The following is a 7,802-nucleotide window of genomic DNA, read 5'->3' as shown; positions in this document are numbered from 1 at the left end:
GTGACGTGGGTGTGACGTGGGAAATTCGAACGTAACGTGGGCGTGACGTGGGTGATTCGAACGTGACGCGAGTGTGAAGTGGGAGATTCGAACGTGACGTGGGAGATTCGAACGTGACGTGAGCGTGAAGTGGGTGATTCGAACGTGACGTGGGTGTGACGTGGGAGATTCGAACGTGACGTGGGCGTGACGTGGGTGATTCGAACGTGACGTGGGCGTGACGTGGGTATTTGGAACGTGACGTGGGTGTTTGGAACGTGACGTGGGTGTGACGTGGGCGATTCAAACGTGACGTGGGCGTGACGTGGGAAATTCGAACGTGACGTGGGTGTGTCGTGGGTGATTCGAACGTCACGTGGGCGTGACGTGGGAGATTCGAACGTGACGTGGGCGTGACGTGGGTGATTCGAACGTGACGTGGGTGTGACGTGGGAAATTCGAACGTGACGTGGGCGTTACGTGGGAAATACGAACGTGACGTGGGCGTGACGTGGGTGATTCGAACGTGACGTGGGTGTGACGTGGGAGATTCGAACGTGACGTGGGAGTTTCGAACGTGACGTGGGTGTGACGTGGGAAATTCGAACGTGACGTCGAGATTCGAACGTGACGTGGGCGTGACGTGGGAGATTCGAACGTGACGTGGGTGATTCGAACGTGACGTGGGTGTGACGTGGGCGATTCGAACGTGACGTGGGCGTGACGTGGGAGATTCGAACGTGACGTGGGCGTGACGTGGGAGATTCGAACGTGACGTGGGTGTGTCGTGGGTGATTCGAACGTGACGTGGGTGTGACATGTGTGATTCGAACGTGACGTGGGTGTGACGTGGGTGATTCGAACGTGACGTGGGCGTGACGTGGGTGATTCGAACGTGACGTGGGCGTGACGTGGGAGATTCGAACGTGACCTGGGTGATTCGAACGTGACGTGAGTGTGAAGTGGGAGATTCGAACGTGACGTGGACGTGACGTGAGTGTTTGGAACGTGACGTGGGCGTGACCTGGGTGATTCGAACCTGACGTGGGTGTTTGGAACGTGACGTGGGTGTGACGTGGGAGATTCGAACGTGACGTGGGTGTGTCGTGGGTGATTCGAACGTGACGTGGGCGTGACGTGGGTGATTCGAACGTGACGTGGGTGTGTCGTGGGAGATTCGAACGTGACGTGGGAGATTCGAACGTGACGTGGGTGTGACGTGGGAGATTCGAACGTGACGTGGGTGATTCGAACGTGACGTGGGTGTGACGTGGGCGATTCGAACGTGACGTGGGTGTGTCGTGGGAGATTCGAACGTGACGTGGGCGTGACGTGGGAAATTCGAACGTGACGTGGGTGTGTCGTGGGTGATTCGAACGTGACGTGGGCGTGACATGGGTGATTCGAACGTGACGTGGGTGTGACGTGGGTGATTCGAACGTGACGTGGGCGTGACATGTGTGATTCGAACGTGACGTGGGCGTGACATGGGAGATTCGAACGTGACGTGGGAGATTCGAACGTGACGTGGGAGATTCGAACGTGACGTGGGTGTGACGTGGGCGATTCGAACGTGACGTGGGTGTGTCGTGGGAGATTCGAACGTGACGTGGGCGTGACGTGGGAAATTCGAACGTGACGTGGGTGTGTCGTGGGTGATTCGAACGTGACGTGGGTGTGACGTGGGAGATTCGAACGTGACGTGGGAGATTCGAAAGTGACGTGGGTTTGACGTGGGAAATTCGAACGTGACGTGGGCGTGACTTGGGTGACTCGAACGCGACGTGAGTGTGAAGTGGGAGATTCGAACGTGACGTGGGAGATTCGAACGTGACGTGAGCGTGAAGTGGGAGATTCGAACGTGACGTGGGCGTGACGTGGGTGATTCGAACGTGACGTGGGTGTGACGTGGGAGATTCGAACGTGACGTGGGCGTGACGTGGGTGATTCGAACGTGACGGGGGTGTGACGTGGGAAATGCGAACGTGACGTGGGCGTGACATGGGTGTGACGTGGGAGATTCGAACGTGACGTGGGTGTGACGTGTGAGATTCGAACGTGAGGTGGGTGTGACGTGGCAGATTCGAACGTGACGTGGGCGTGACGTGGGAGATTCGAACGTGACTTGGGCGTGACGTGGGAAATTCGAACGTGACCTGGCTGGTTCGAAATTTGCGTGGGTGTGCCACCGTGCTTCAAGGCTCCCCCACCAAACAGGGCTCAGAGGCAAGAGCACTGGGAAGGCAGAGCTTGCCTCCGCATGCCTAGGACAGCCCCCACCACGAGTGCCCGGCTCCCTTGCCTCCCCTCCGCAAGCCTACACCAGCTGTCCTCACACCTTGGCACTAGCACTGTGAGGCTGTTGCAAGGCAGGAGCATGGTTGTTCGATATGTGCTTCGAAGGCGAGGTGGGTGTGACGTGGGAGATTCGAACGTGACGTTGGCGTGACGTGGGAAATACGAACGTGACGTGGGTGTGACGTGAATATTCGAACGTGACGTGAGCGTGAAGTGGGAGATTCGAACGTGACGTGGGTGTGACGTGGGAGATTCGAACGTGACGTGGGCGTGACGTGGGAGATTCGAACGTGACGTGGGTGTGACGTGGGTGATTCGAACGTGACGTGGGTGTGACGTGGGAGATTCGAACGTGACGTGGGAGATTCGAACGTGACGTGGGCGTGACGTGGGAGATTCGAACGTGACCTGGCTGGTTCGAAATTGGCGTGGGTGTGCCGCCCTGCTTCAAGGCTCCCCCACCAAGCAGGGCTCAGAGGCAAGAGCACTGGGAAGGCAGAGCTTCCCTCCGCATGCCTAGGACAGCCCCCACCACGAGTGCCCGGCTCCCTTGCCTCCCCTCCGCAAGCCTACACCAGCTGTCCTCACACCTTGGCACTAGCACTGGGAGGCTGTTGCAAGGCAGGAGCATGGTTGTTCGATACGTGCTTCGAACGTGACGTGGGTGTGAGGTGGGAGATTCGAACGTGACGTGGGCGTGACGTGGGAGATTCGAACGTGACGTGGGTGTGACGTGGAAGATTCGAACGTGACGTGGGTGTGTCGTGGGAGATTCGAACGTGACGTGGGTGTGACGTGGGTGATTCGAACGTGACGTGGGTGTGACGTGGGAGATTCGAACGTGACGTGGGCGTGACCTGGGTGATTCGAACCTGACGTGGGTTTTTGGAACGTGACGTGGGTGTGACGTGGGAGATTCGAACGTGACGTGGGCGTGACGTGGGAAATTCGAACGTGACGTGGGTGTGACGTGGGTGATTCGAACGTGACATGGGCGTGACGTGGGAGATTCGAACTTGACGAGGGTGTGAAGTGAGCGTGAAGTGGGAAATTCGAACGTGACGTGGGCGTGACGTGGATGATTCGAACGTGACGTGGGCGTGACGTGGGAGATTCGAACGTGACGTGGGTGTGGCGTGGTTGTTTCGAACGTGACGTGCGTGTGATGTGGGCGATTCGAACGTGACGTGGGTGTGACGTGGGTGATTCGAACGTGACGGGGGTGTGACGTGGGAAATGCGAACGTGACGTGGGCGTGACGTGGGTGTGACGTGGGAGATTCGAACGTGACGTGGGTGTGACGTGGGAGATTCGAACGTGACGTGGGCGTGACCTGGGTGATTCGAACCTGACGTGGGTGTTTGGAACGTGACGTGGGTGTGACGTGGGAGATTCGAACGTGACGTGGGCGTGACGTGGGAAATTCGAACGTGACGTGGGTGTGACGTGGGAGATTCGAACGTGACGTGGGTGTGTCGTGGGTGATTCGAACGTGACGTGGGTGTGACGTGGGAGATTCGAACGTGACGTGGGTGTGTCGTGGGTGATTCGAACGTGACCTGGGCGTGACGTGGGTGATTCGAACGTGACGTGGGTGTGACGTGGGAAATTCGAACGTGACGTCGAGATTCGAACGTGACGTGGGCGTGACGTGGGAGATTCGAACGTGACGTGGGTGATTCGAACGTGACGTGGGTGTGACGTGGGCGATTCGAACGTGACGTGGGCGTGACGTGGATGATTCGAACGTGACGTGGGCGTGACGTGGGAGATTCGAACGTGACGTGGGTGTGTCGTGGGTGATTCGAACGTGACGTGGGTGTGACATGTGTGATTCGAACGTGACGTGGGTGTGACGTGGGAGATTCGAACGTGACGTGGGCGTGACGTGGGAGATTCGAACGTGACGTAGGTGTGACGTGGGAGATTCGAACGTGACGTGGGTGTGACGTGGGTGATTCGAACGTGACGCGAGTGTGAAGTGGGAGATTCGAACGTGACGTGGGAGATTCGAACGTGACGTGAGCGTGAAGTGGGTGATTCGAACGTGACGTGGGTGTGACGTGGGAGATTCGAACCTGACGTGGGCGTGACGTGGGTGATTCGAACGTGACGTGGGTGTGACGTGGGTGATTCGAACGTGACGTGGGTGTGACGTGGGAGATTCGAACGTGACGTGGGCGTGACGTCGGAAATACGAACGTGACGTGGGCGTGACGTGGGTGATTCGAACGTGACGTGGGTGTGACGTGGGAGATTCGAACGTGACGTGGGCGTGACGTGGGTGATTCGAACGTGACGGGGGTGTGACGTGGGAAATGCGAACGTGACGTGGGCGTGACGTGGGTGTGACGTGGGAGATTCGAACGTGACGTGGGTGTGACGTGTGAGATTCGAACGTGAGGTGGGTGTGACGTGGCAGATTCGAACGTGACGTGGGCGTGACGGGGGAGATTCGAACGTGACGTGGGTGTGGCGTGGTGGTTTCGAACGTGACGTGGGCGTGACATGTGTGATTCGAACGTGACGTGGGTGTGACGTGGGTGATTCGAACGTGACGTGGGCGTGACGTGGGAGATTCGAACGTGACGTGGGAGATTCGAACGTGACGTGAGTGTGAAGTGGGAGATTCGAACGTGACGTGGGTGTGACGTGGGTGATTCGAACGTGACGTGGGTGTGACGTGGGAGATTCGAACGTGACGTGGGCGTGACCTGGGTGATTCGAACCTGACGTGGGTGTTTGGAACGTGACGTGGGTGTGACGTGGGAGATTCGAACGTGACGTGGGCGTGACGTGGGAAATTCGAACGTGACGTGGGTGTGACGTGGGTGATTCGAACGTGACATGGGCGTGACGTGGGAGATTCGAACTTGACGAGGGTGTGAAGTGAGCGTGACGTGGGAAATTCGAACGTGACGTGGGCGTGACGTGGATGATTCGAACGTGACGTGGGCGTGACATGGGTGATTCGAACGTGACGTGGGTGTGACGTGGGTGATTCGAACGTGACGTGGGCGTGACATGTGTGATTCGAACGTGACGTGGGCGTGACGTGGGAGATTCGAACGTGACGTGGGAGATTCGAACGTGACGTGGGTGATTCGAAAGTGACGTGGGTGTGACGTGGGTGATTCGAACGTGACGTGGGTGATTCGAAAGTGACGTGGGTGTGACGTGGGTGTGACGTGGGCGATTCGAACTTGACGTGGGCGTGATGTGGGTGATTCGAACGTGACGTGGGTGTGACGTGGGCGATTCGAACGTGACGTGGGCGTGACGTGGGAGATTCGAACGTGACGTGGGCGTGACCTGGGTGATTCGAACGTGACGTGGGTGTGACGTGGGTGATACGAACGTGACCTGGACGTGACGTGGGAGATTCGAACGTGACGTGGGAGATTCGAACGTGACGTGGGTGTGTCGTGGGAGATTCGAACGTGACGTGGGCATGACGTGGGAGATTCGAACGTGACGTGGGCGTGACGTGGGAAATTCGAACGTGACCTGGCTGGTTCGAAATTGGCGTGGGTGTGCCGCCGTGCTTCAAGGCTCCCCCACCAAGCAGGGCTCAGAGGCAAGAGCACTGGGAAGGCAGAGCTTCCCTCCGCATGCCTAGGACAGCCCCCACCACGAGTGCCCGGCTCCCTTGCCTCCCCTCCGCAAGCCTACACCAGCTGTCCTCACACCTTGGCACTAGCACTGTGAGGCTGTTGCAAGGGAGGAGCATGGTTGTTCGATATGTGCTTCGAAGGCGAGGTGGGTGTGACGTGGGAGATTCGAACGTGACGTGGGCGTGACGTGGGAAATTCGAACGTGACGTGGGTGTGACGTGGGTGATTCGAACGTGACGTGGGTGTGACGTGGGTGATTCGAACGTGACTTGGGCGTTACGTGGGAAATACGAACGTGACGTGGGCGTAACGTGGGTGATTCGAAGGGGATGTTGGCGTGACGTGGGTAATTCGAACGTGACGTGGGCGTTACGTGGGAAATACGAACGTGACGTGGGCGTGACGTGGGAGATTCGAACGTGACGTGAGCTTGACGTGGGAGATTCGAACGTGATGTGAGCGTGAAGTGGGAGATTCGAACGTGACGTGGGTGTGACGTGGGAGATTCGAACGTGACGTGGGCGTGACGTGGGAGATTCGAACGTGACGTGGGTGTGACGTGGGTGATTCGAACGTGACGTGGGTGTGACGTGGGAGATTCGAACGTGACGTGGGAGATTCGAACGTGACGTGGGCGTGACGTGGGAGATTCGAACGTGACCTGGCTGGTTCGAAATTGGCGTGGGTGTGCCGCCCTGCTTCAAGGCTCCCCCACCAAGCAGGGCTCAGAGGCAAGAGCACTGGGAAGGCAGAGCTTCCCTCCGCATGCCTAGGACAGCCCCCACCACGAGTGCCCGGCTCCCTTGCCTCCCCTCCGCAAGCCTACACCAGCTGCCCTCACACCTTGGCACTAGCACTCTGAGGCTGTTGCAAGGCAGGAGCATGGTTGTTCGATATGTGCTTCGAAGGCGAGGTGGGTGTGACGTGGGAGATTCGAACGTGACGTGGGTGTGACGTGGGCGATTCGAACGTGACGTGGGTGTGTCGTGGGTGATTCGAACGTGACGTGGGCGTGACATGGGTGATTCGAACGTGACGTGGGTGTGACGTGGGTGATTCGAACGTGACGTGGGCGTTACGTGGGTGATTCGAACCTGACGCGAGTGTGAAGTGGAAGATTCGAACGTGACGTGGGAGATTCGAACGTGACGTGGGTGATTCGAAAGTGACGTGGGTGTGACGTGGGTGATTCGAACGTGACGTGGGTGATTCGAAAGTGACGTGGGTCTGACGTGGGTGTGACGTGGGAGATTCGAACGTGACGTGAGCATGACGTGGGAGATTCGAAAGTGATGTGAGCGTGACGTGGGAGATTCGAACGTGACGTGGGTGTGACGTGGGAAATTCGAACGTAACGTGGGCGTGACGTGGGTGATTCGAACGTGACGCGAGTGTGAAGTGGGAGATTCGAACGTGACGTGGGAGATTCGAACGTGACGTGAGCGTGAAGTGGGTGATTCGAACGTGACGTGGGTGTGACGTGGGAGATTCGAACGTGACGTGGGCGTGACGTGGGTGATTCGAACGTGACGTGGGCGTGACGTGGGTATTTGGAACGTGACGTGGGTGTTTGGAACGTGACGTGGGTGTGACGTGGGCGATTCAAACGTGACGTGGGCGTGACGTGGGAAATTCGAACGTGACGTGGGTGTGTCGTGGGTGATTCGAACGTGACGTGGGCGTGACGTGGGAGATTCGAACGTGACGTGGGCGTGACGTGGGTGATTCGAACGTGACGTGGGTGTGACGTGGGAAATTCGAACGTGACGTGGGCGTTACGTGGGAAATACGAACGTGACGTGGGCGTGACGTGGGTGATTCGAACGTGACGTGGGTGTGACGTGGGAGATTAGAACGTGACGTGGGAGTTTCGAACGTGACGTGGGTGTGACGTGGGAAATTCGAACGTGA

Source organism: Apteryx mantelli, chromosome 11 (assembly GCF_036417845.1).
Source record: "Apteryx mantelli isolate bAptMan1 chromosome 11, bAptMan1.hap1, whole genome shotgun sequence".
NCBI lineage: Eukaryota > Metazoa > Chordata > Aves > Apterygiformes > Apterygidae > Apteryx > Apteryx mantelli.
This window is presented reverse-complemented; position numbering follows the sequence as displayed.